We start from the raw sequence: 24,639 nt of genomic DNA, 5'->3' as shown, positions 1-24,639 counted from the left end.
GGAAGAATGTTCCTTACATTGGGGGTCAGTGGGAAGAATGTCCCTTACATTGGGGGTCAGAGGGAAGAATGTCCCTTACATTGGAGGTCAGTGGGAAGAATGTCCCTTACATTGGGGGTCAGTGGGAAGAATGTCCCTTACAGTGGGGGTCAGTGGGAAGAATGTCCCTTACATTGGGGGTCAGTGGGAAGAATGTCCCTTACATTGGGGGTCAGTGGGAAGAATGTCCCTTACATTGGAGGTCAGTAAGAAGAATGTTCCTTACATTGGAGGTCAGTGGGAAGAATGTCCCTTACATTGGGGGTCAGTGGGAAGAATGTCCCTTACATTGGGGGTCAGTGGGAAGAATGTCCCTTACATTGGGGGTCAGTGGGAAGAATGTCCCTTACATTGGTGGTCAGTGGGAAGAATGTCCCTTACATTGGGGGTCAGTGGGAAGAATGTCCCTTACATTGGGGGTCAGTGGGAAGAATGTCCCTTACATTGGGGGTCAGTGGGAAGAATGTCCCTTACATTGGGGGTCAGTGGGAAGAATGTCCCTTACATTGGGGGTCAGTGGGAAGAATGTCCCTTACATTGGGGGTCAGTGGGGAAGAATGTCCCTTACATTGGGGGTCAGTGGGAAGAATGTCCCTTACATTGGGGGTCAGTGGGGAGAATGCTCCTTACATTGGGGGGTCAGTGGGAAGAATGTCCCTTACATTGGTGGTCAGTGGGAGAAGGAGGAGGACACACTGAAGGAGCTCTCCCTGAGAACCAGCATTTTCAAGCCTGGGCCTTGCCTGCTAGCTTGGCCCAGGAACCATGCCTGATCCAGGGGGAGGCCCTGGGAGGGATTCCCCTGATGAGACCGGGCCTAGTGAAGAGGAGGAGGTGGAGGACCTGACTGTGGGTCCCGGCCCTGGTGAGGATGTCGATGTCTTCAGACAGAAGATTACTGATAGATTTGTGACTATTGGAAGAGCTGAGGAGAAACTTAATGTTTTGAAATCTGAACACAAAACCTTCAGAGCCAAATACTGCCAGGCCTGGAGCAAGAACAGATTGGGCATGAAGCCAGCGCTCCAGCACATGGAGGAGAAAGTAAAGAGACAATCTTTATTATTAGAAAAGTTGAAAGCAAGAAGTGGAGCATTTAAAGAAAAGTTCGATAATGAGGGGAGATTTGCCAGCCAGACATCAGTGAGTTCTGTGGATCAGCAGCCCCAGGTAATGGATGACCCGGCTCCATCTACATCAGCGTCTCTCCCCCCATGTCAGGCTGTGGAATCACCAGTGGCAACCAGCCAGGGGGTTGAGGGTGAGTATGGAACCTTAAGGTTCATCCAGCACATGGAGTCACCCCTGAGAGCAGACAAGTTCGCCTTCTCTGATAACCCTGCAGAAGTCCCTGAGGATGGACAGAGGAGATACAGAGCAGCAAAGCCAAGACTGGTGGAGAGATCCCAGTATACCAAGATGGCTGCTCCCAGCATGTCTGCCCCGCCTGCTGTGGTGAGTTCTGTGGATGAGGAGCTCTGCAAGCAGCCTGCTGTGGAGGAATCCTCAGCCAACCTGGAGGAAAAATCCCTGGCAGAGAGGTCTCCAGACCATCAGGGGAATGTGGATGAACCTGCACCAAGCACCCCACAGATGGAAATTGCTGCTGCTGTTCCTGCTGAGACCAGTAGTCCCTCTACAGGCAAGATGGCTGCCACGTGCAGAGAGACTGTTCCACCTGAGCTCCCAGGTGCTCCAGACCTGATTGATGCTGGTGGGGGAGGGGAGCAGCACACTGCACAACATGGAGAGCAAACAGCACACATGGATGTCTCACTTGTTGCTGTGTCTGAGAATCCAGGAGAAGGAATGTTGTACAGTTGAAGTGGGAGGGGGAAGGGAACCCACCAGTAAGGGGGAGGGTGGCGGAGTTGATTCTGGAGATGGGGTTTAAAGCCTGTGATGTGTTTGCGTTGATCTGCCCAGTCGGCAGCTATGAATACGATTTGTCATTTGTAAAACCTGAAGGCCTGGACCTGTTTTGGGAGAGATATTGGAGGTGCAGGAGCCTTCAGCAGTGGAGAGGTTTGGTGGCAAAGGTGGTCTCCAGACAGCCTTTGATAAAATCGGTGACAATCCTGGTCCGGAATGAATCCATACCAGAGGCTGATTTGGTAGTTTGGCTACGCCGACATGGTGAGGTCCTCACCCCACTGCGGAAGGTCCTGGATGAGCATAGGATATGGACAGGGGCCTGGACGATGTCAGTGCAATTGAGGGTGCTGGGCAATGTGGTTCAGCATCTTCCCTGCTCAGCCTTTCTGGGGAGGGATAGGCTGACCATTTTCTATCAAGGTCAGCCTAAAGTTTGTAACAAATGCGGAGAGAAAGGTCATTTTGCATCGTCCTGCACCATCAAGAAGTGCTCACTGTGCCAGGATTTTGGCCATTTGGCCAAAGAATGCACCGAGATTCGGTGTAATTTGTGCCAGCAGCTGGGTCATCCATACAGTCTGTGCCCAGAGGCACTACACAACCTGCCAGGACTGGAGGCTGAGCTGCAGAGGCTGGATAAAGAGGATGAGGCAGCTGATGCTAGGGAGGAAACTGTAGTTGCCCCTCCTGTGTCTGTTCCCTCTGTTGTGTCAGATTGTGTTTCCCCCAGTAATGTCACCCCTGAGTCTGTCCCTCCTGTCCCTAATCCTACAGTACGTAGATCCTCCAGACTGGCGGAAGCTGCTGGGGGGGCGGGTTTAGCGGATCTTCCCTCTCGGCCTACTCCACCTCCGGTGGTCAGGAGGTTGTGGGGGTGCCGGATGGGGGTGGAGCCGATGGGGCTCAGGGAGGGGTATCCATGTCCCATGTCTCACCTCCTGCTGGGGGGGTTTCGGCTGATGAGGGGTGGGAGAGGGTGAAGGAGAAGAGGAAGAAGAAGAAGAGGAGGATGAGAAGAGCTGTCCTCTCTTCCTCAGAATCAGATCCAGGAGGGGTCCCTCTTGGCAATGCTTTTTCAGTTTTGTCAGGTGATGAGATGGTATCTGATATATCCATTTCTCTATCATCTATGGATGAGGGGGAGTCACGTACTCTGAAGAGAGCTGTTTCGGGTGATGAGAGTGTGGTAGAGGTTAAGAAACGACTACCCCAATCATCCTGATGGCAGTTCCCACTCTGTTAAAGGTGGCGACCATTAATGTCGCCAGCATTAAATCTGCAAGAGCTCGTGATACGGCCTTATTTTTGCTCAGCGAGTTTGATGCTGAGATTTTATTTTTGCAAGAGACCTGGCTCAATACATTGGCCGATGTCTATCTAGCAAAAAGGGAGTGGAGATGTGGTCCCTCCTTTTGGTCTCTTGCGGCTGAACCTTGCAGCGGAGTTGCGGTCCTTTTTAAAACCGATATGGTAACGTGCCGGCGGGTAATTGAGGTAGAAATGGGGAGATGCATGGTCTTAGACGTCTCTGTTGGGGGGCAGGACCTGCGCCTGATCAATATCTATGGACCGCAGTCAAAATGGGGCAGGAAATGCCTCCTCACAAAGATCAAGCCCTTCCTTTTTACGTCCCAGCAGGTTGTCTTTGGAGGTGACTTTAACACCATAATTAGGCCTGAAGACAGGAGAGCCTCCATAGACAGGAGAGCCTCCATAGACAGGAGAGCCTCCATAGACAGGGGAGGCTCCATAGACAGGGGAGGCTCCATAGACAGGGGAGGCTCCATAGACAGGGGAGGCTCCATAGACAGGCTGGGTTATGATAGCGTTTTTCTCAGAGATTTGGTTAGACAGGCAGGCCTGGTAGATGTGCACATTAAGCACTGCCCTGGCAGCACGGGGTTCACATTTCAGAGAGGGAATAGTCAGAGCAGGATAGACAGGTTTTTTTTTAAAGGAGAACTCTGCTTTCTTGGCTCCTGAGTTGAAGGCGGTGGAGTTCTCTGACCACTGTATGCTGTCTGTGACTCTGAATGCCTCGGACACTCCACCCAGGGGAAGGGGTGTCTGGAAACTGAATTCGGCTCTCCTGGAAGATGTAGAGGTAAGACAATCCTTTGAGGATTTTTTTCAGGCACAGGTTTCTATTCTGGACTTTTGGAGCAGTAAGTCAGAGTGGTGGGAGCTTGTGAAACAAAGGGCGATTGGACTTTTCAAGGCCATAAGTAAGAAGAAGCAGCTTGGTATGTATATTGCCTACCAGCATTTGCGGAGGAAGCTTGATCGTCTTGTCTCGTATGGAGGAGATCCAGGGGAGATCTCTGAAGTGAAGCTTCTTCTTAGGAAGTGTCAATACGACCGGCATGCCTCCTTGGTTCTGGAGAGGGATTATGGGAAATATCACTCACCTGATCCTTACCAGAACTGTAAGCAAGGCATAGCAGTTAAGACGGTCATTGGCCTGAAAGACAGTACGGGTTCCCTGATAAAGTCCAGATCAGGGATCTTGGAGATCTTTGGGTCGTATTATGCAGACCTCCTGGGAAGAAAGGACCTTAGCCGGGACAGGATGGAAAGCTTTCTGGATTCTACTCCAGGATTGGGAAATGGTGCATTGCTTTTGATGAATTTGACAGAACCAATTTCAGCGGATGAGGTAGTTCATGCTATAGACAAGCTGGCTACCAAAAAATCGCCTGGGCCAGATGGATTGACAGCTGAATTTTACAAGTGTTTTAAGTCCATTCTGGCTCCCTTTTTAGCGGAGGTTTTTAACAGCTGTCTAGAAGAGGGTTCGCTCCCTTCCTCCATGAGGCAATCCGCTGTGATTCTTCTGTCAAAAGGTAAAGACCCCTCAATGATTGAGAACTGGCGCCCCATCAGTCTTCTCAATGTTGATAGATCTTGGCAAAGATTCTTTTTTGGCGCTTGTCGTCAGTAGCAGGCGATTTGTTGTCCAGCCATCAGCACTGTTTGGTCCAAGGTAGAAGTACCTTTTCAGCAGTTTTGGCTATCCGGGAGGCTTTGGAACGATGCAGGGCTGCTGGATGGAGAAAGTACTTGCTGGCATTGGATCAGGCAAAAGCTTTTGATCGAGTGAATCATGAATATCTGTGGTTGCTGCTTGGTAGATACGGCCTGCAGGGGAGGTTTATAGATTGGCTGAAGACATTATATAAAGGGGCTGAGAGCTCCCACTTGTTAATGGTTGGGTTGGGCGGCCTTTTGAGGTCGGCTCTGGTGTGCGCCAGGGATGTCCTTTGAGCCCCCTGCTATATGCTTTCGCAATCGACCCCTTTGTAAGAAGGCTAGAGGGCGCATCGTTGTGCGGGGTGCCTCTGGGCATTGCTGGTGTGCCGCCTTTGAAAGTCGTTGCCTATGCTGATGATGTGTCTGTTATTATCTCTGGGACTGAGGAGGCGCAGGAGGTGGTCTCTGTGATAGAGCAGTACACGGAGGCTTCTGGCTCTAAATTCAACCATGAAAAGAGTGAAGTTTTCTGGATGGGTGAGGAGGGTGAAAGCTTCGAACTTCCGGATGCCTTCCCAGAGCCCCAGCAGGAAATTAAAATTTTGGGCATCAAATTTGGTCCTGGTGACTATGGTCATCGAAACTGGGAAAGCAGGTTGGTAGTTGCCAATGCCAAAGTAGCAAGCTGGAAGAGATGGAGGCTTTCCTTAAGAGAGAGGGTTGACTTGATCAAAACTTACCTGATCCCGATCTTTTTATATGTCAGCTTCATCTGTATCTTGCCGGTATCTCTCTATGCACGGGTCTACAGCTGTTTTTTCCAACTGTTATGGGGAAACCGGCTGAACCTGATCAAACGCAATGTAACTTACCTGTCCAGGTGGGAGGGTGGCCTAGGAATGGTCAACCCGATAGTTTTCTTTTCTTTGCTCTTTTTAAAGTACATTCTTGGTAATATGTTAGCAGAGACCCCTCCGGGGTGGGTGGGTATTTTTCAGTCTTGGTTTAGGCCTTTTCTGCATTGCTGGGAAGATGGCGGCCCAGTGAAAAGTCTGAGAGTCCGACATGGCAAGCTCCCGGCTTATGTTGCCCGTGTCTGAAAATACTTCGGCAGTGGCAGGTGACAGTGGAGGATATCAGGTCCCTTCCCAGGAAGCTTCTGGGGGAGAGGATTTTGGCTTCTGCTTTCAGTGTGTCACTGGCCTTAAAGGATTGCCCAGGCTCCGTAATGAGGGAGGGATTGCGTTTAATTAACTTGGAGAGAATCCCTTTGAAGTTTAGGGATCAAGCCTGGCTCGCTTTTCATGGAAGGCTCTATGTGAGAGGGAACCTGAAGCACCGCCCTGTGTGTTGAGTGTGTTGGTAAAGTGGAGTCTATGGACCACTTTCTGCTCCTGTGTCCCTTTAACATAGAGGTGTATAAAAGGGTGGGGAGGGTTCTGGGCATCCCCTTTCTCTATCGCATGAGTTATGCAGAGTGGGTGTACGGGGCATTCCCACCTCGCTGGGACTTTGATTTGGATACACTTTTTCTAGTTAGTATAGTTGTTCGTTACTTCACATGGAACGCACGGTGTCAGATTACCCTGCGGAAGAAAGTCCTCCCTGTAGAGGTGGTGGTGCACGATATTCTGGGTGAGGTTGGGAAGATTTGGGGTCTTGAGAAGGGCAGAGAGCCTCGGGCGGTCTGGATAAGGGCGTGGAGGAATATCAGACCTGCCTTTGGTGAACTGTCCATCTCTGGGGGAGGGGCTCTTTCCTTATACTGTTCTTTTCACTCCCGTAGTTTTTGTTGATTAAGATCTTTTTTGAAGAAGGGCTGCATGCATAAGGGGGGCGGGGCTGCATGCATAAGGGGGGCGGGGTGGTTTATTAACCTCACAGGTTTGATGTCTGGTGTAGTGATGTGAGTGGTAGTACGATTTATTTCCCCAATTATGTCACGTTCATTTCTGAGACATTTGCTTTTGTCTGACAGCAGATTTTGCTATGTTTATTTTCGTTTTGCTGTAAATATATATAATTTTTTTATATTCTGTATAATATTTTATGTTTATTGATTGCGAGACTTTTAATAAAGAAATATTGGGAAGAATGTCCCTTACATTGGGGGTCAGTGGGAAGAATGTCCCTTACATTGGGGGTCAGTGGAAGAATGTCCCTTACATTGGAGGTCAGTGGGAAGAATGTCCCTTACATTGGTGATCAGTGGGAAGAATGTCCCTTACATTGGGGGTCAGTGGGAAGAATGTCCCTTACATTGGAGGTCAGTGGGAAGAATGTCCCTTATATTGGTGGTCAGTGGGAAGAATGTCCCTTACATTGGGGGTCAGTGGGAAGAATGTCCCTTACATTGGAGGTCAGTGGGAAGAATGTCCCTTACATTGGTGGTCAGTGGGAAGAATGTCCCTTACATTGGGGGTCAGTGGGAAGAATGTCCCTTACATTGGGGGTCAGTGGGAAGAATGTCCCTTACATTGGGGGTCAGTGGGAAGAATGTCCCTTACATTGGCAGTCAGTGGGAAGAATGTCCCTGGAAAAACGAAAAAGAATTCTCCTGCGCTCCAAGACTCAGACAGGTGGCACAAGATGGAACCAGGCCTGGGGAGAACGAACACCACTGCATAAAGGGCTGTGCAGCTCCAAACCAAGGCTGGGGAAGCCCAATCAGCACTGTAAAATGAAATAAAAAACAAGAAGCGCACCAGCCTTGCGCATTACCTCAGCGACCAAAATTTATTACTTGTAAAGAACATACTCACAAACAGCGAATAAAATCAGGCATGTAAGTCCTCTCAGGGACTTGAAGATAACATGAGTCCCATCAGGGGAATAGGTGTTCAGTACAGCTGACGCGTTTCGAAGGGAGTCCCTTCTTCCTCAGAGCTCTGAGGAAGAAGGGACTCCCTTCGAAACGCGTCAGCTGTACTGAACACCTATTCCCCTGATGGGACTCATGTTATCTTCAAGTCCCTGAGAGGACTTACATGCCTGATTTTATTCGCTGTTTGTGAGTATGTTCTTTACAAGTAATAAATTTTGGTCGCTGAGGTAATGCGCAAGGCTGGTGCGCTTCTTGTTTTTTATTTCATTTTACAGGGAAGAATGTCCCTTACATTGGGGGGTCAGTGGGAAGAATGTCCCTTACATTGGGGGTCAGTGGGAAGAATGTCCCTTACAATGGGGGTGTCAGTGGGAAGAATGTGCCTTACATTGGTGGTCAGTGGGAAGAATGTCCCTTACATTGGGGGTCAGTGGGAAGAACGTCCCTTACATTGGTGATCAGTGGGAAGAATGTCCCTTACATTGGTGGCCAGTGGGAAGAACGTCCCTTACATTGGGGGTCAGTGGGAAGAATGTCCCTTACATTGGGGGTCAGTGGGAAGAATGTCCCTTACATTGGGGGTCAGTGGGAAGAATGTCCCTTACATTGGGGGTCAGTGGGAAGAATGTCCCTTACATTGGGGGGTCAGTGGGAAGAATGTCCCTTACATTGGGGGTCAGTGGGAAGAATGTCCCTTACATTGGGGGGTCAGTGGGAAGAATGTCCCTTACATTGGGGGGTCAGTGGGAAGAATGTCCCTTACATTGGGGGTCAGTGGGAAGAATGTCCCTTACATTGGGGGGTCAGTGGGAAGAATGTCCCTTACATTGGGGGTCAGTGGGAAGAATGTCCCTTACATTGGTGGTCAGTGGGAAGAATGTCCCTTACATTGGTGATCAGTGGGAAGAATGTCCCTTACATTGGGGGTCAGTGGGAAGAATGTCCCTTACATTGGTGGCCAGTGGGAAGAATGTCCCTTACATTGGGGGTCAGTGGGAAGAATGTCCCTTACATTGGGGGTCAGTGGGAAGAATGTCCCTTACATTGATGATCAGTGGGAAGAATGTTCCTTACATTGGGGGTCAGTGGGAAGAATGTCCCTTACATTGATGATCAGTAGGAAGAATGTCCCTTACATTGGTGGTCAGTGGGAAGAATGTTCCTTACAGTGGGAAGAATGTTCCTTACATTGGGGGTCAGTGGGAAGAATGTCCCTTACATTGATGATCAGTGGGAAGAATGTCCCTTACATTGATGATCAGTAGGAAGAATGTCCCTTACATTGGTGGTCAGTGGGAAGAATGTCCCTTACATTGGTGATCAGTGGGAAGAATGTCCCTTACATTGATGATCAGTGGGAAGAATGTCCCTTACATTGGTGGTCAGTGGGAAGAATGTTCCTTACATTGGGGGTCAGTGGGAAGAATGTCCCTTACATTGATGATCAGTGGGAAGAATGTCCCTTACATTGGTGATCAGTGGGAAGAACGTCCCTTACATTGGGGGGGTCAGTGGGAAGAATGTCCCTTACATTGGTGATCAGTGGGAAGAATGTCCCTTACATTGGGGGTCAGTGGGAAGAATGTCCCTTACATTGGGGGTCAGTGGGAAGAATGTCCCTTACATTGGTGATCAGTGGGAAGAATGTCCCTTACATTGATGATCAGTAGGAAGAATGTCCCTTACATTGGTGGTCAGTGGGAAGAATGTTCCTTACATTGGGGGTCAGTGGGAAGAATGTCCCTTACATTGATGATCAGTGGGAAGAATGTCCCTTACATTGGTGATCAGTGGGAAGAACGTCCCTTACATTGGGGGGGTCAGTGGGAAGAATGTCCCTTACATTGGTGATCAGTGGGAAGAATGTCCCTTACATTGGGGGTCAGTGGGAAGAATGTCCCTTACATTGGGGGTCAGTGGGAAGAATGTCCCTTACATTGGTGATCAGTGGGAAGAATGTCCCTTACATTGGGGGTCAGTGGGAAGAATGTCCCTTACATTGGGGGGTCAGTGGGAAGAATATCCCTTACATTGGTGATCAGTGGGAAGAATGGTCCTTACATTGGGAGTCAGTGGGAAGAATGTCCCTTACATTGGGGGTCAGTGGGAAGAATGTCCCTTACATTGGCGGTCAGTGGGAAGAATGTCCCTTACATTGGCGGTCAGTGGGAAGAATGTCCTTACATTGGCGATCAGTGGGAAGAATGTCCCTTACATTGGGGGTCAGTGGGAAGAATGTCCCTTACATTGGAGGTCAGTGGGAAGAATGTCCCTTACATTGGGGATCAGTGGGAAGAATGTCCCTTACATTGGGGGTCAGTGGGAAGAATGTCCCTTACATTGGGGGTCAGTGGGAAGAATGTCCCTTACATTGGGGGTCAGTGGGAAGAATGTCCCTTACATTGGGGGTCAGTGGGAAGAATGTCCCTTACATTGGGGGTCAGTGGGAAGAATGTCCCTTACATTGGGGGTCAGTGGGAAGAATGTCCCTTACATTGGGGGTCAGTGGGAAGAATGTCCCTTACATTGGGGATCAGTGGGAAGAATGTCCCTTACATTGGGGGTCAGTGGGAAGAATGTCCCTTACATTGGGGGTCAGTGGGAAGAATGTCCCTTACATTGGAGGTCAGTGGGAAGAATGTCCCTTACATTGGGGGGTCAGTGGGAAGAATGTCCCTTTACATTAGGGGTCAGTGGGAAGAACGTCCCTTACATTGGGGGTCAGTGGGAAGAATGTCCCTTACATTAGGGGTCAGTGGGAAGAACGTCCCTTACATTGGGGGTCAGTGGGGGGAATGTCCCTTACATTGGGGGTCAGTGGGGGGAATGTCCCTTACACTTGTGGTCAGCAGGAAGAATTATCACCTTATATGTAGCTGGAAAAATCAATGGTATCAGCACAGCAGTGGTGTATTGTGCTTTTGTGTAATGAGAGAAAGAAAAAGAGAAAGAGAGATGTATGATTGTCCTCCTGAACTGGCATAGAGAAGGATGAGCTCAGCATGGGCCCCGTAAAGTTAGTGAAGATCAGTGGAGTAGTGGTGTCCAGTACTGTAAATTCCATCTTCTAGAGGATCCCACGGGTATGGTGTGTGTGTATATATATATATATATATATATATATATATATATATACTGTATATATACATACTTTGATCCAAGTGGGACCAATACAACTTTGTAAAAATGATCAAACCTGGAATTCATCTTTAAGTATTGGACAGCCTACTTCCTATTGCCTCAGTAACCCGGCTAACAACTCAACCGACTTACCAAAATACATCCAAAGACTTCAATCTGCATTTGAGGAATCTGCCAGATAAACTCCCAGGGCTCCAACCTGCTCCATCTGAGGGTACCCTAACGGGTAGGTACCTTTCCCTGCTTACTCACTTCCCTGCAATCAAAGGCATTCCTGTGGCCAGATTGTGCTGTATGTAGCCCTTCTACTTCCGAGATAGCCACTGAAATCTCAGTAGACCTCTGTGTCATATTAGATGAAGGCTTTCTCAGGATGGCTCCTGGAGCCAATAGCAGAGGACACATCAGTCCTAGGCTTGGGCTCCCCCTAGTGTAAGTGGTAAGCAGAAGTCAGTCATGTGACCACTTTGTCCACTATGGAGAGACAAATCAGGAGGTGGCTTTCTGATCTCCAAATTCCCACACTGCTGATTGACATTGTGACATCAGGGGCGTATTTACCAGAAAGCAAACAAGGCATTTGTCTAGGCAGCACCGCCCCCCCAGAAGAAGGGACAGAAGAAGGGACACAGGTGGCATGGGGACAAGGTGCGATCCGAGAGAGGCTGCGGGCTGCTTGACCGTGTATGCAGAGCCCAACTCTCATTCCTGAGGATGTCCGGAGCTGCGAAGGTGAGTGTCTTTCTCTCTCTAATTGTGGGTGGGGTGTTGGTGGACGGTGTATGGGGGTGATGGTAGTGGAAGGCTCTCGCAGGTTGGGGGGTGGGGTGTTGGTGGACGGTGTATGGGGGTGATGGTAGTGGAAGGCTCTCGTAGGTTGGGGGGTGGGGTGTTGGTGGACGGTGTATGGGGGTGATAGTAGTGGAAGGCTCTCACAGGTTGGGAGGTGGGGTGTTGGTGGACGGTGTATGGGGGTGATGGTAGTGGAAGGCTCTCACAGGTTGGGGGACGGTGTATGGGGGTGATGGTAGTGGAAGGCTCTCGTAGGTTGGGGGGTGGGGTGTTGGTGGACGGTGTATGGGGGTGATAGTAGTGGAAAGCTCTCACAGGTTGGGGGACAGTGTATGGGGGTGATGGTAGTGGAAGGCTCTCACAGGTTGGGAGGTGGGGTGTTGGTGGACAGTGTATGGGGGTGATGGTAGTGGAAAGCTCTCGCAGGTTGCGGGACGGTGTATGGGGGTGATGGTAGTGGAAGGCTCTCGCAGGTTGGGGGGTGGGGTGTTGGTGGACAGTGTATGGGGGCAATGGTAGTGGAAGGCTCTCACAGGTTGGGGGGTGGGGTGTTGGTGGACGGTGTATGGGGGTGAAGGTAGTGGAAGGCTCTCGCAGGTTGGGGGGTGGGGTGTTGGTGGACAGTGTATGGGGGCAATGGTAGTGGAAGGCTCTCACAGGTTGGGGGGTGGGGTGTTGGTGGACGGTGTATGGGGGTGAAGGTAGTGGAAGGCTCTCGCAGGTTCGGGGGTGGGGTGTTGGTGGACGGTGTATGGGGGTGATGGTAGTGGAAGGCTCTCGTAGGTTGGGGGGTGGGGTGTTGGTGGACGGTGTATGGGGGTGATAGTAGTGGAAGGCTCTCACAGGTTGGGAGGTGGGGTGTTGGTGGACGGTGTATGGGGGTGATGGTAGTGGAAGGCTCTCACAGGTTGGGGTGTTGGTGGACGGTGTATGGGGGTGATGGTAGTGGAAGGCTCTCGTAGGTTGGGGGGTGGGGTGTTGGTGGACGGTGTATGGGGGTGATAGTAGTGGAAGGCTCTCACAGGTTGGGGGACAGTGTGTGGGGGTGATGGTAGTGGAAGGCTCTCACAGGTTGGGAGGTGGGGTGTTGGTGGACAGTGTATGGGGGCAATGGTAGTGGAAGGCTCTCACAGGTTGGGAGGTGGGGTGTTGGTGGACAGTGTATGGGGGTGATGGTAGTGGAAGGCTCTCGCAGGTTGGGAGGTGGGGTGTTGGTGGACAGTGTATGGGGGTGATGGTAGTGGAAGGCTCTCACAGGTTGGGAGGTGGGGTGTTGGTGGACAGTGTATGGGGGTGATGGTAGTGGAAGGCTCTCGCAGGTTGGGAGGTGGGGTGTTGGTGGACGGTGTATGGGGGTGAAGGTAGTGGAAGGCTCTCGCAGGTTGGGGGGTGGGGTGTTGGTGGACAGTGTATGGGGGCAATGGTAGTGGAAGGCTCTCACAGGTTGGGGGGTGGGGTGTTGGTGGACGGTGTATGGGGGTGAAGGTAGTGGAAGGCTCTCGCAGGTTCGGGGGTGGGGTGTTGGTGGACGGTGTATGGGGGTGATGGTAGTGGAAGGCTCTCACAGGTTGGGAGGTGGGGTGTTTGTGGACGGTGTATGGGGGTGATGGTAGTGGAAGGCTCTCGCAGGTTGGGGGGTGGGGTGTTGGTGGACGGTGTATGGGGGTGATGGTAGTGGAAGGCTCTCGCAGGTTGGGGGGTGGGGTGTTGGTGGACAGTGTATGGGGGTGATGGTAGTGGAAGGCTCTCACAGGTTGGGAGGTGGGGTGTTGGTGGACAGTGTATGGGGGTGATGGTAGTGGAAGGCTCTCGCAGGTTGGGAGGTGGGGTGTTGGTGGACGGTGTATGGGGGTGAAGGTAGTGGAAGGCTCTCGCAGGTTGGGGGGTGGGGTGTTGGTGGACAGTGTATGGGGGCAATGGTAGTGGAAGGCTCTCACAGGTTGGGGGGTGGGGTGTTGGTGGACGGTGTATGGGGGTGAAGGTAGTGGAAGGCTCTCGCAGGTTCGGGGGTGGGGTGTTGGTGGACGGTGTATGGGGGTGATGGTAGTGGAAGGCTCTCACAGGTTGGGAGGTGGGGTGTTTGTGGACGGTGTATGGGGGTGATGGTAGTGGAAGGCTCTCACAGGTTGGGAGGTGGGGTGTTGGTGGACGGTGTATGGGGGTGATGGTAGTGGAAGGCTCTCGCAGGTTGGGGGGTGTTGGTGGACAGTGTATGGGGGCAATGGTAGTGGAAGGCTCTCGCATCTAAGAAGTAAAGCTGGTGTCTAGTAAACCATAGAATATGGGGATTCCTGCCTCGTTTTCCATGGAGGCCTTTAAACCAGTTGACTAAAGAAACTCCTGTCTGTGGGTGTGCTGTCATTTCGTACTTTAGTGCAGTGATCATGGGCCCCTTGGACTAGAATTCTTCTGGTGTAATATTATGTCCATCAGATTATGTAATGAGGTCCACGCTCCCATAGTTTAGAATTATGTAGCACCCTTTTAATCAGCTAGGGGGAGCTAGACTCTAATTGTTAGCTAGGAGGGCTGAATAGAATCCTGGGTGTGATAGATAACAGGGGTCAAATTCAGGCTACAACTGAGAGGCTCTGCAGATCAGCTCTTTGAGACTTCCTCCTGCACTAGAACTTTGGGGAATGTTCTAGAAGCAGTGGGCAGATGTGAGGAGTGGCTGATCTGCACTTTTGAAGGATCCTGGCCAATCCCCAACAGGAGGCTTGACAGGGGGGCTAGGACAACCTCAGCAGCAGGTGAGTTCAGGTGGAAGAGGAGAATATGAAGGCTGGAGAGCAAGAACCTGGGAGGTGGCCCAGATGGGAAAGGGCTCACCTCCAGGCAGGGATCTTAGAAGGATGAAAGCTTGAGACTTCACCGGTCCCCTGAGAGAGGACCAACTGTCAGGCAGGGAAGGAGCAGCCCAGCTAGAAGGCCAAGTAGCAGCCAGTGACCCACCAGCAACACAGGAGAAGGACCAAGTGAGTAAGCCTGCACCCCCTGGGCAACAAAGAAGGAGCACTCTGGTGGGAAACCAGATTACAAACTACCCTGGACGGTTTTCTTTTAAAATGACAGACACTGAACTCCCTGCCCAGGGATTTCCCTCAGATAGCTGGATGAGGGAAGGATTAATCTGCGGTCTGGGGTGGTACTACCAAGAGACACTGGCTAGCGCTCCAAGAAGTGGATGTGTTTTTGCTATAAAACTTGTATATACAGTCAGGTCCATAAATATTGGGACATGGACACAACTCTAACATTTTTGGCTCTATACACCACAATGGATTTGAAATGAAACGAACAAGATGTGCTTTAACTGCAGACTGTCAGCTTTAATTTGAGGGTATTTACATCCAAATCTGGTGAACGGTGTAGGAATGACAACAGTTTGCATATGTGCCTCCCACTTGTTAAGGGACCAAAAGTACTGGGACAGAATAATAATCATAAATCAAACTTTCACTTTTTAATACTTGGTTGCAAATCCTTTGCAGTCAATTACAGCCTGAAGTGTGGAACGCATAGACATCCCCAGACGCTGGGTGTCATCCCTGGTGATGCTCTGCCAGGCCTCTACTGCAACTGTCTTCAGTTCCTGCTTGTTCTTGGGGCATTTTCCCTTCAGTTTTGTCTTCAGCAAGTGAAATGCTCCATCGGATTCAGGTCAGGTGATGGACTTGGCCATTGCATAACATTCCACTTCTTTGGTGGCTTTTGCAGTCTGCTTAGGGTCATTGTCCATCTGCACTGTGAAGCGTCCAATGAGTTGTGAAGCATTTGGCTGAATATGAGCCGATAATATTCCCGAAACACTTCACAATTCATCCGGCTGCTTCTGTCAGCCGTCACATCATCAATAAATACAAGAGAAGCAGTTCCATTGGCAGCCATACATGCCCACGCCATGACACTACCACCACCATGATCACTGATGAGGTGGTATGCGACGGATCATGAGCAGTTCCTTCTCCATACTCTTCTCTTCCCATCACTTTCATTCGTTTCTTCGTTTCATTTCAAATCTATTGTGGTGGTGTATAGAGCCAAAAATGTTAGAATTGTGTCGATGTCCCAATATTTATGGACCTGACTGTACTTCCAGGAAGTTGTCCTTAAGTTCCAGTTCCATTGGGCCTCCCGTAACCCCGGACCCCATCCAAGTTTCGTATCCTCTCATAAAACACCAAAACCAGCTCTCAAAGACTGGCTACTGTCCCCTGGATGCAAGTCTGAATAAGAAATGTGTGTTGCCTGGCTATGCAGGACTACAGGGGGACCTAAAATCCTTGCAACTCCTAAGGGAGTAGTGCTACAAATACAGCACATGGTCATTCATCAAGCAATTAATGGCATTTGCCCCTTCCTGGGGCTTCTCCCTCCTTCTCCCTCTCTATCCTTTTTGCCTTTTGTTCTTCTCTCTCCATTTCTTTCCTGTTATGGCTTGTTATAACCCTCCTAGCACGGGCAGCGTGACGTCACAGCGCTGTAGTCCCTCCCTAACACGTTTCATGCGATGGCACGTATTCATAAGGGGTTCACCCAGGAGGGCCCCGGCGGCCATCTTCATCTCTACTCATGGTCAGTGGTTTTGTCTCTATTGTCTTGTATGGTACATATGGAATAAACATTTCCTGTCAAAAGGATATCACACTATTTGGCCTCCTCTGTTTTTTTGGGGCTCCTGGTGAGCTGTCTACATCTGCAGAGCAGCATCTTCTAGTGTGCCAGTGTGTACCAGGCAGTGAGGGATACCAGACCAGACCAGACCTGACCCACATAAGGATTTCCAGTGTGCTGAGGTTATTATCTCTACATGCGCATTTTGATTGCGTATCTGGTGAGTGCGCAATCTTTTCACGGTATTTTCACATCACCATATCGTTGGATTTAATCACTGGATTTTGAAGATCATCAGAGATCTCCTATGCACCTTTATTGTGAACTATGTTGGGTTGATGTGTCTGGCACTATTCACTTTATTGGTCACTCCTTAGTGGCAATTTATCTGCACATTGTCACTGGACTTATCATCATATTACATTTCTGATTTTATGACCTATTTTGGACAAAGCATGTCTATTTCATTTATGTGAGATATTACGAATTGTTATAACCTCAACTGAGGTGAGCAGAAAAGCATCTCACAATGTACACCACATGGAACCTGCGGTGGATGGGCTGCAACAGCAGAAGACCACATTGAGTTCCTGTCAGCTAAAAACATGAAGCTGAGACTCCAGTGGGCACAGGATCACCCCAACCAGACAGACTGGAAGAAAAAACAGCCTGGTCTGATGAATCTTCATTTCTGCTAAGGGCCACAGACGGTAGGCCAGTCAATGGATCCACGTTTGGGCTCTGTCAGACATCAGACACGTTCTACTCACCTTCCAAAAAAAATTCTAAAAAGAATCAAATCTCCCCCTCTTTAAACAAATCCCCAATTGAAATCCATAAATGACCCCCACACCTTATAAGTGATCGTATAAAGTCATCAAATCAACAATACTCATGACTAATGCACCATAGATGCTTGTCCACTCCTACTTCCACCATTACCTATCCATACCCCTCCACCCCCCCCTTAACCAACTAAACTTTACAAAAAACATAACACCATTTTGGAGTAAATGGCCAACATGGCCTTTTATTAACAACTTCACATTTTAACACACATCAACCGTTCCTTAACGGAAACCAAAGAATTGTTGTTGGTCTTCAAAGGCACCCACAAACGATCCAAAATGCACCTGCGGACAACCATATACACTAGGCCTCCAGCCGCAACCAACCAGCTCGGAGACAACCATACCGTCCGCAGTGCAGCACCACCACCTTCCAGTTAAACCTTGGTTAACTGGGAATATCCACCGGGCCCCCCATACCACGGATGGGGTCCCACACCATTGTTTTTCCTTCCAAGATGAGAACCGCCTCCAAAGACCAACAACCGCCCACGAACCAACGGAAAAACCCACCTCTCCAACTGGTGTCCTTTTTTTTTTTTTTTTTTTTTTTTTTTTTAATTCTCACCTGCCCCCGGACGAGCCCCTATACCCAACCAAGCAGGGAGGGCGGGAGGGAAGCTCTGGTCCTTGCCACGTCCAGCTCCACTGACGCCCCTTCCGCAGAACCCCCCACCCTAAGGTACCACAAAACCGCTCCTACACTCCACATCTGCCAATGCTACAATTCCCCAATCAATTCCCCACCCCCTGGAGCTAAATTTAACCCTTTCCGTTCCCTACACCACTCTGGGCCTAGTCATGTATGCCCTGCGCTATTTCCATTCTTCCCTATTCGCTACGGGCATTTCTTGACTAATGCACCATAGATAGGCTTGTCCACTCCTACTTCCACCATTGCCTATCCATACCCCTCCCCACCCCCTTAACCAACTAAACTTTACAAAAAACATGACACCAATTTGGAGTAAATGGCCAACATGGCCTTTTACTAACAACTTCACATTTTAACATACATCAACCGTTCCTTAACGGAAACCAAAGAATTGTTGTTGGTCTTCAAAGGCACCCACAAACGATCCAAAATGCACCTGCGGACAACCCTATACACCAGGCCTCCAGCCGCAACCAACCAGCTCGGAGGCAACCATACCGTCCGCAGTGCAGCACCACCACCTTCCAGTTAAACCTTGGTTAACTGGGAATATCCACCGGGCCCCCCATACCACGGATGGGGTCCCACACCATTGTTTTTCCTTCCAAGATGAAAACCGCCTCCAAAGACCAACAACCGCCCACGAACCAACGGAAAAACCCACCTCTCCAACTGGTGTCCTTTTTTTTTTTTTTTTTATTCTCACCTGCCCCCGGACGAGACCCTATACCCAACCAACCAGCTCGGAGACAACCATACCGTCCGCAGTGCAGCACCACCACCTTCCAGTTAAACCTTGGTTAACTGGGAATATCCACCGGGCCCCCCATACCACGGATGGGGTCCCACACCATTGTTTTTCCTTCCAAGATGAGAACCGCCTCCAAAGACCAACAACCACCCACGAACCAACGGAAAAACCCACCTCTCCAACTGGTGTCCTTTTTTTTTTTTTTTTTTTAATTCTCACCTGCCCCCGGACGAGCCCCTATACCCAACCAAGCAGGGAGGGCGGGAGGGAAGCTCTGGTCCTTGCCACGTCCAGCTCCACTGACGCCCCTTCCGCAGAACCCCCCACCCTAAGGTACCACAAAACCCCTCCTACACTCCACATCTGCCAATGCTACAATTCCCCACCCCCTGGAGCTAAATTTAACCCTTTCCGTTCCCTACACCACTCTGGGCCTAGTCATGTATGCCCTGCGCCATTTTCCATTCTTCCCTATTCGCTACGGGCATTTCTGGAAACAGTCCAATGTCCCAATAGCTCAAACCAATAATAAAAGGATGAGTGGAATAGACTTGACATGTCTTATAGTGTTGATTGCTTCCGGTGACTTTTATGAAAACCTCAAAAATAAAAGAAACTCAAAATAGTGTATTACCACAATATTATGAGGAAGGAAAAAAAAAAAAAAAAAGTGTAAAGCACAAAAGTAGTGAAACATTCGTGAAAAATTGCAAACAACACTCATGCCAGTTCCTAATGTGTTTCACTCAGTGAAATCCTCTACCCGAGTGTAACACTTCTAATAAGTGAGGCATATATACCCTTCCCAACAATTGGAGAGAAAACGCCTTAAGATATCAGCTGTAGGAATCACCCAACAAATCGTTCTCCTCCTTCTCTATTGCAGAGTATCACTACGCTACCATCCCAACATGGCCATCCGCAAGCCTTGATCCCAATATTCCAGGCTCCAATCATATATAATAGGAAATGACAAGAGTGTAACTCCGTATATTATAAGGCCATACTACTTTAATATATCTGCTTACATGTAAATATAAATCAGAGATGCATAGAGAATAAATCCCCCAGTTCCTGGGGATTACCAGGCAGTTCCCATGTGGAAAGTACAACGATTTCCAGAAGTAAAGATGGCCGCCGTATCACTTCCGGTTCCTGCTCCTTGCGTCCGACGTCACTTCCTTTGACGCGTTTCGTCACATTCGGGACTTAGTCATAAGGGATAAGAACGTCGGGACACCTGGCCACAATTTATAACGCTCCTCAGCCTATTAATGATGCTCCGGCCGCCATGTTAGGTTAGGGAAAAGACGCCCATACCCATTCGAGCAGCGGGATCTTTCCTGTCGTATGTACCCTTAACATCAGACTGTGACCACCCACATGTAACATGTCAATATCCTTCCTATATATTCACAAATCTACTATGTTCTATAACACGAAATTGAATAAATAAATATAAATAAATATATATAAACAGACAAGCCCTATTATTATTATTATTATTATTATACAGTATTTATAAAGCGCCGATAGTTGGCTCAGCGCTGTACATTACAGAGGGGGACAGAACATGTGACAGAACAATACCAATACAATGTGATACATGAGGGGATTGAGGGCCCTGATCCTTGGAGCTTACAATCTAGGAGGGGGGGGATGGTGGTACAGGAGGAGATAGCTGTGGGGGATGGAGTGGTAGGAAGAGTGGAGGAGGTTGGCAGGTTAGCAGGGGGTGGGGTAGGCTTCCCTGAAGAGATGGGTTTTCAGGGTGCGCCTAAAGGAGAGGAGAGTAGGTGATAGTCTGATGGGTTGGGGTAGGGAGTTCCAGAGGATGGGTGAAGCCCTGGAGAAATCCTGGAGGCGGGCATGGGAGGAGGAGACCAGGGAACTAGAGAGAAGGAGGTCTTGTGAGGAGCGGAGTGTGCGTGTTGGGTGGTACTTGGATATTAGGTCAGTGATGTAGTTCGGGGCAGTATGGTGGACGGCTTTGTACGTCAGTGTTAGGATTTTGAATTTGATCCGTTGCGCAATCGGAAGCCAGTGGAGGGATTGGCAGAGAGGGGGGTGGAGGACACTGAGTGGAGGCCAGTGGAGGGATTGGCCGAGGGGGGTAGAGGACACTGAGTGGAGGCCAGTGGAGGGATTGGCAGAGGGGGGTGGAGGGCACTGAGTGGAGGCCAGTGGAGGGATTGGCCGAGGGGGGTAGCAGACACTGAGTGGAGGCCAGTGGAGGGATTGGCAGAGGGGGGTGGAGGGCACTGAGTGGAGGCCAGTGGAGGGATTGGCAGAGGGGGGTGGAGGACACTGAGTGGAGGCCAGTGGAGGGATTGGCAGAGGGGGGTGGAGGAGATGGAGCGGTTGGAAAGGTGAATGAGTCTGGCAGCCGTATTCAGGATGGACTGAAGCGGGGATAGCCAGCGGCGAGGCAGGCCAGTGAGGAGGGAGTTGCAGTAGTCGAGTCGTGATATGATGAGGGAGGGGATGAGCTGTTTAGTGGTTTCTGGGGTTAGGAACGTGCGGATTTTGGCGATGTTGCGGAGGCGGAGTCTGCATGTTGCGGAGGCGGAGTCTGCATGTTGCGGAGGTGGAGTCTGCACGTTGCGGAGGTGGAGTCTGCACGTTGCGGAGGTGGAGTCTGCACGTTGCGGAGGTGGAGTCTGCACGTTGCGGGGGTGGAGTCTGCACGTTGCGGAGGTGGAGTCTGCACGTTGCGGAGGTGGAGTCTGCACGTTGCGGAGGTGGAGTCTGTACGTTGCGAAGGTGGAGTCTGCACGTTGCGGAGGTGGAGTCTGCACGTTGCGGAGGTGGAGTCTGCACGTTGCGGAGGTGGAGTCTGCACGTTGCGGAGGTGGAGTCTGCACGTTGCGGAGGCGGAGTCTGCATGTTGTGGAGGTGGAGTCTGCACGAGTTTGTTAAAGATTGGACTTGGGGCTGGAAGGATAGGTTGGAGTCCAGAATGACACCAAGTACTCTGGCCTGCGGGGCGGGTTTGATGGTGGCGTTGTTGGATGTGATGGAGAAGTCAATGGGGGGGGGGGGGTCCGGGCTGGGGGGAAACAAGAAACTTGGTTTTGGAGAGATTCAGTTTAAGGAAATGGAGTGACATCCAGTCTGATATGTCGCTCAGTAGGTGTGTGATTCGGGCGGAGACCGAGGGGGTGAGGTGGGGGGCGGAGACTGAGGGGGTGAGGTGGGGGGCGGAGACTGAGGGGGTGAGGTGGGGGGTGGAGAGATAGATTTGTGTGTCGTCAGCGTAGAGGTGATAGTTGAAGCCGTGAGAGTGTATGAGTTGGCCAAGGGAGGAGGTGTAGATGGAGAAGAGAAGGGGCCCGAGGACGGAGCCTTGAGGGACCCCAACAGAGAGGGGGAGTTGTTAAAATACAAAGTATACAAATATTTATTCACATGCCTATAATCTATTGTAAAACTTATTTAATTAAATATATTATTTTTAATTTTAATAGATTATAGGCATGTGAATAAATATTTGTATACTTTGTATTTTAACAATTAATTATGTGATAATATGATAAAAGTTAGCTATGACCAGTAGGGGGTGCTAAGATGATAGAAATATTAATTTGTTTATTTTTTTAATTTTATTTAGTTTATTTTTATTTAATATAATTTAATTTGGTTGGATATATCTAATTCAGGTAATATAATTTTTTATATATAAATAGAAGAATTTATTAATTATTATATTTATTATATTATTTATTATTATATTTATTATATATATTTATTATATTATATATTATAAAAGAATTATTAATATAATTTTTTTTCTTCATCATCATCATCCTCTTCTTCTTCTTCATCATCATCATCCTCATCTTCTTCTTCATCATCATCATCCTCCTCTTCTTCTTTTTCTTCATCATCATCATCATCCTCTTCTTCGTCATCATCATTCTCTTCTTCTTCTTCTACTACTTCTTCATCATCATCCTCTTCTTCATCTTCTTCTACTTCTTCATCATCATCCTCTTCTTCTTCTTCTTCTACTTCTTCTTCCTCTTCTTCATCATCATCCTCTTCTTCTACTTCTTCTTCATCATCATCCTCTTCTTCTTCTTCTTCTTTTTCTTCATCATCATCATCATCATCCTCTTCTTCTTCTTCTTCTACTTCTTCTTCATCATCATCCTCTTCTTCTTCTTCTTTTTCATCATCATCCTCTTATTCTTCTTCTACTTCGTCTTCCTCTTCTTCATCATCATCCTCTTCTTCTACTTCTTCATCATCATCCTCTTCTTCTACTTCTTCTTCATCATCATCCTCTTCTTCTTTTTCTTCATCATCATCCTCTTCTTCTTCTTCTACTTCTTCTTCATCATCATCCTCTTCTTCTTCTTCATCATCCTCTTCTTCTTCTTCTTTTTCATCATCATCCTCTTCTTCTTCTTCTTCTTCATCATCATCATCATCATCCTCTTCTTCTTCTTCTTCTTCTACTTCTTCTTAATCATCATCCTCTTCTTCTTCTTCTTTTTCATCATCATCCTCTTCTTCTTCTTCTACTTCTTCTTCCTCTTCTTCATCATCATCCTCTTCTTCTACTTCTTCATCATCATCCTCTTCTACTAGTTCTTCTTCATCATCATCCTCTTCTTCTTCTTTTTCTTCATCATCATCCTCTTCTTCTTCTTCTTTTTCATCATCATCCTCTTCTTCTTCTTCATCATCCCCTTCTTCTTCTTCTTTTTCATCATCATCCTCTTCTTCTTCTTCATCATCATCATCCTCTTCTTCTTCTTCTTCTTCTTCTTCTACTACTTCTTCTTCATCATCATCCTCTTCTTCTTCTTCATCATCATCCTCTTCTTCTTCTTCATCATCATCACCCTCTTCTTCATCATCATCATCTTCATCCTCTTCTTCTTCCTCTTCTTCTTTTTCTTCTTTTTGTCCTCCTCTTGCAGGTCACTGCTCATGCGCAGATTTTTTATCGGTAAAAAATCGGCCGATTTGCCCATTATTGCCGCGAAAATCGGCCGATCGGCAAAATTGGCCGATTTTTTTTCCAACTTTACCGATAAAAAAAATGGCCAAAATACCGAAAAACGGCCGAACAAATAGCCCACTAACGATCCGAAAATCGGCCGATTTTATTTTCGGCCGAAAAGTCGGCCGATTTTCGACCCATCTATGGCCTGCATAAGTCCCGGATGTGACAAAACGCGTCAAGGGAAGTGACGTCGGACGCAAGGAGCAGGAACTGGAAGTGATACGGCGGCCATCTTTACTTCTGGAAATCGCTGTACTTTCCACATGGGAACTGCCTGGTAATCCCCAGGAACTGGGGGATTTATTCTCTATGCATCTCTGATTTATATTTTCATGTAAGCAGATATATTAAAGTAGTATGGCCTTATAATATACGGAGTTACACTCTTGTCATTTCCTATTATATATGATTGGAGCCTGGAATATTGGGATCAAGGCTTGCGGATGGCCATGGAGGGATGGTAGTGTAGTGATACTCTGCAATAGAGAAGGAGGAGAAAGATTCGTTGGGTGATCCCTACAGCTGATATCTTCAGGCGTTTTCTCTCCGATTGTTGGGAAGAATATACAGGGGGGCAAAAAAGTATTTAGTCCCCACCAATGGTGCAAGTTCTCCCACTTACAGAGATGAGAGAGGCCTGTAATTGGCATCATAGGGAGACCTCAACTATGAGAGACAAAATGAGAAAACAAATCCAGACAATCTCATTGGCTGATCTGGAAAGAATTTATTTGCAAATTATGGTGGAAAATAAGTATTTGGTGACCTACAAACAAGCAAGATTTCTGGCTCTCACAGACCTGGACCTTCTTCTTTAAGAGGCTCCTCCTCCTGCACTCATTACCTGTATCAATGGCACCTGTTTGAACTTGTTATCAGTATAAAAGACACCTGTCCACAACCTCAAACAGTCACACTCCAAACTCCACTATGGGGAAGACCAAAGAGCTGTCCAAGGACACCAGAAACAAAATTGTAGACCTGCACCAGGCTGGGAAGACTGAATCTGCAATAGGCAAGCAGCTTGGTGTGAACAAATCAACTGTGGGAGCAATAATTAGAAAATGGAAGACATACAAGACCACTGATAATCTCCCTCCATCTGGGGCTCCA

General features: G+C 48.7%; 1 protein-coding gene across 1 annotated transcript in view; it reads right to left on the bottom strand.

Annotated features, from left to right (window-relative positions):
* The window catches only part of LOC149437132 (uncharacterized), a 39,675-nt gene that overhangs the window by 3,248 nt on the left and 11,788 nt on the right, over positions 1-24,639 (bottom strand). The window lies entirely within an intron of this gene.

The sequence above is a fragment of the Staurois parvus genome, unplaced genomic scaffold, assembly GCF_062004578.1.
Source record: "Staurois parvus isolate SC_StPar_1 unplaced genomic scaffold, SC_StPar_1.0 ptg001307l, whole genome shotgun sequence".
In the NCBI taxonomy this organism is placed as follows: Eukaryota; Metazoa; Chordata; class Amphibia; order Anura; family Ranidae; genus Staurois; species Staurois parvus.
This window is presented reverse-complemented; position numbering and strand designations above follow the sequence as displayed.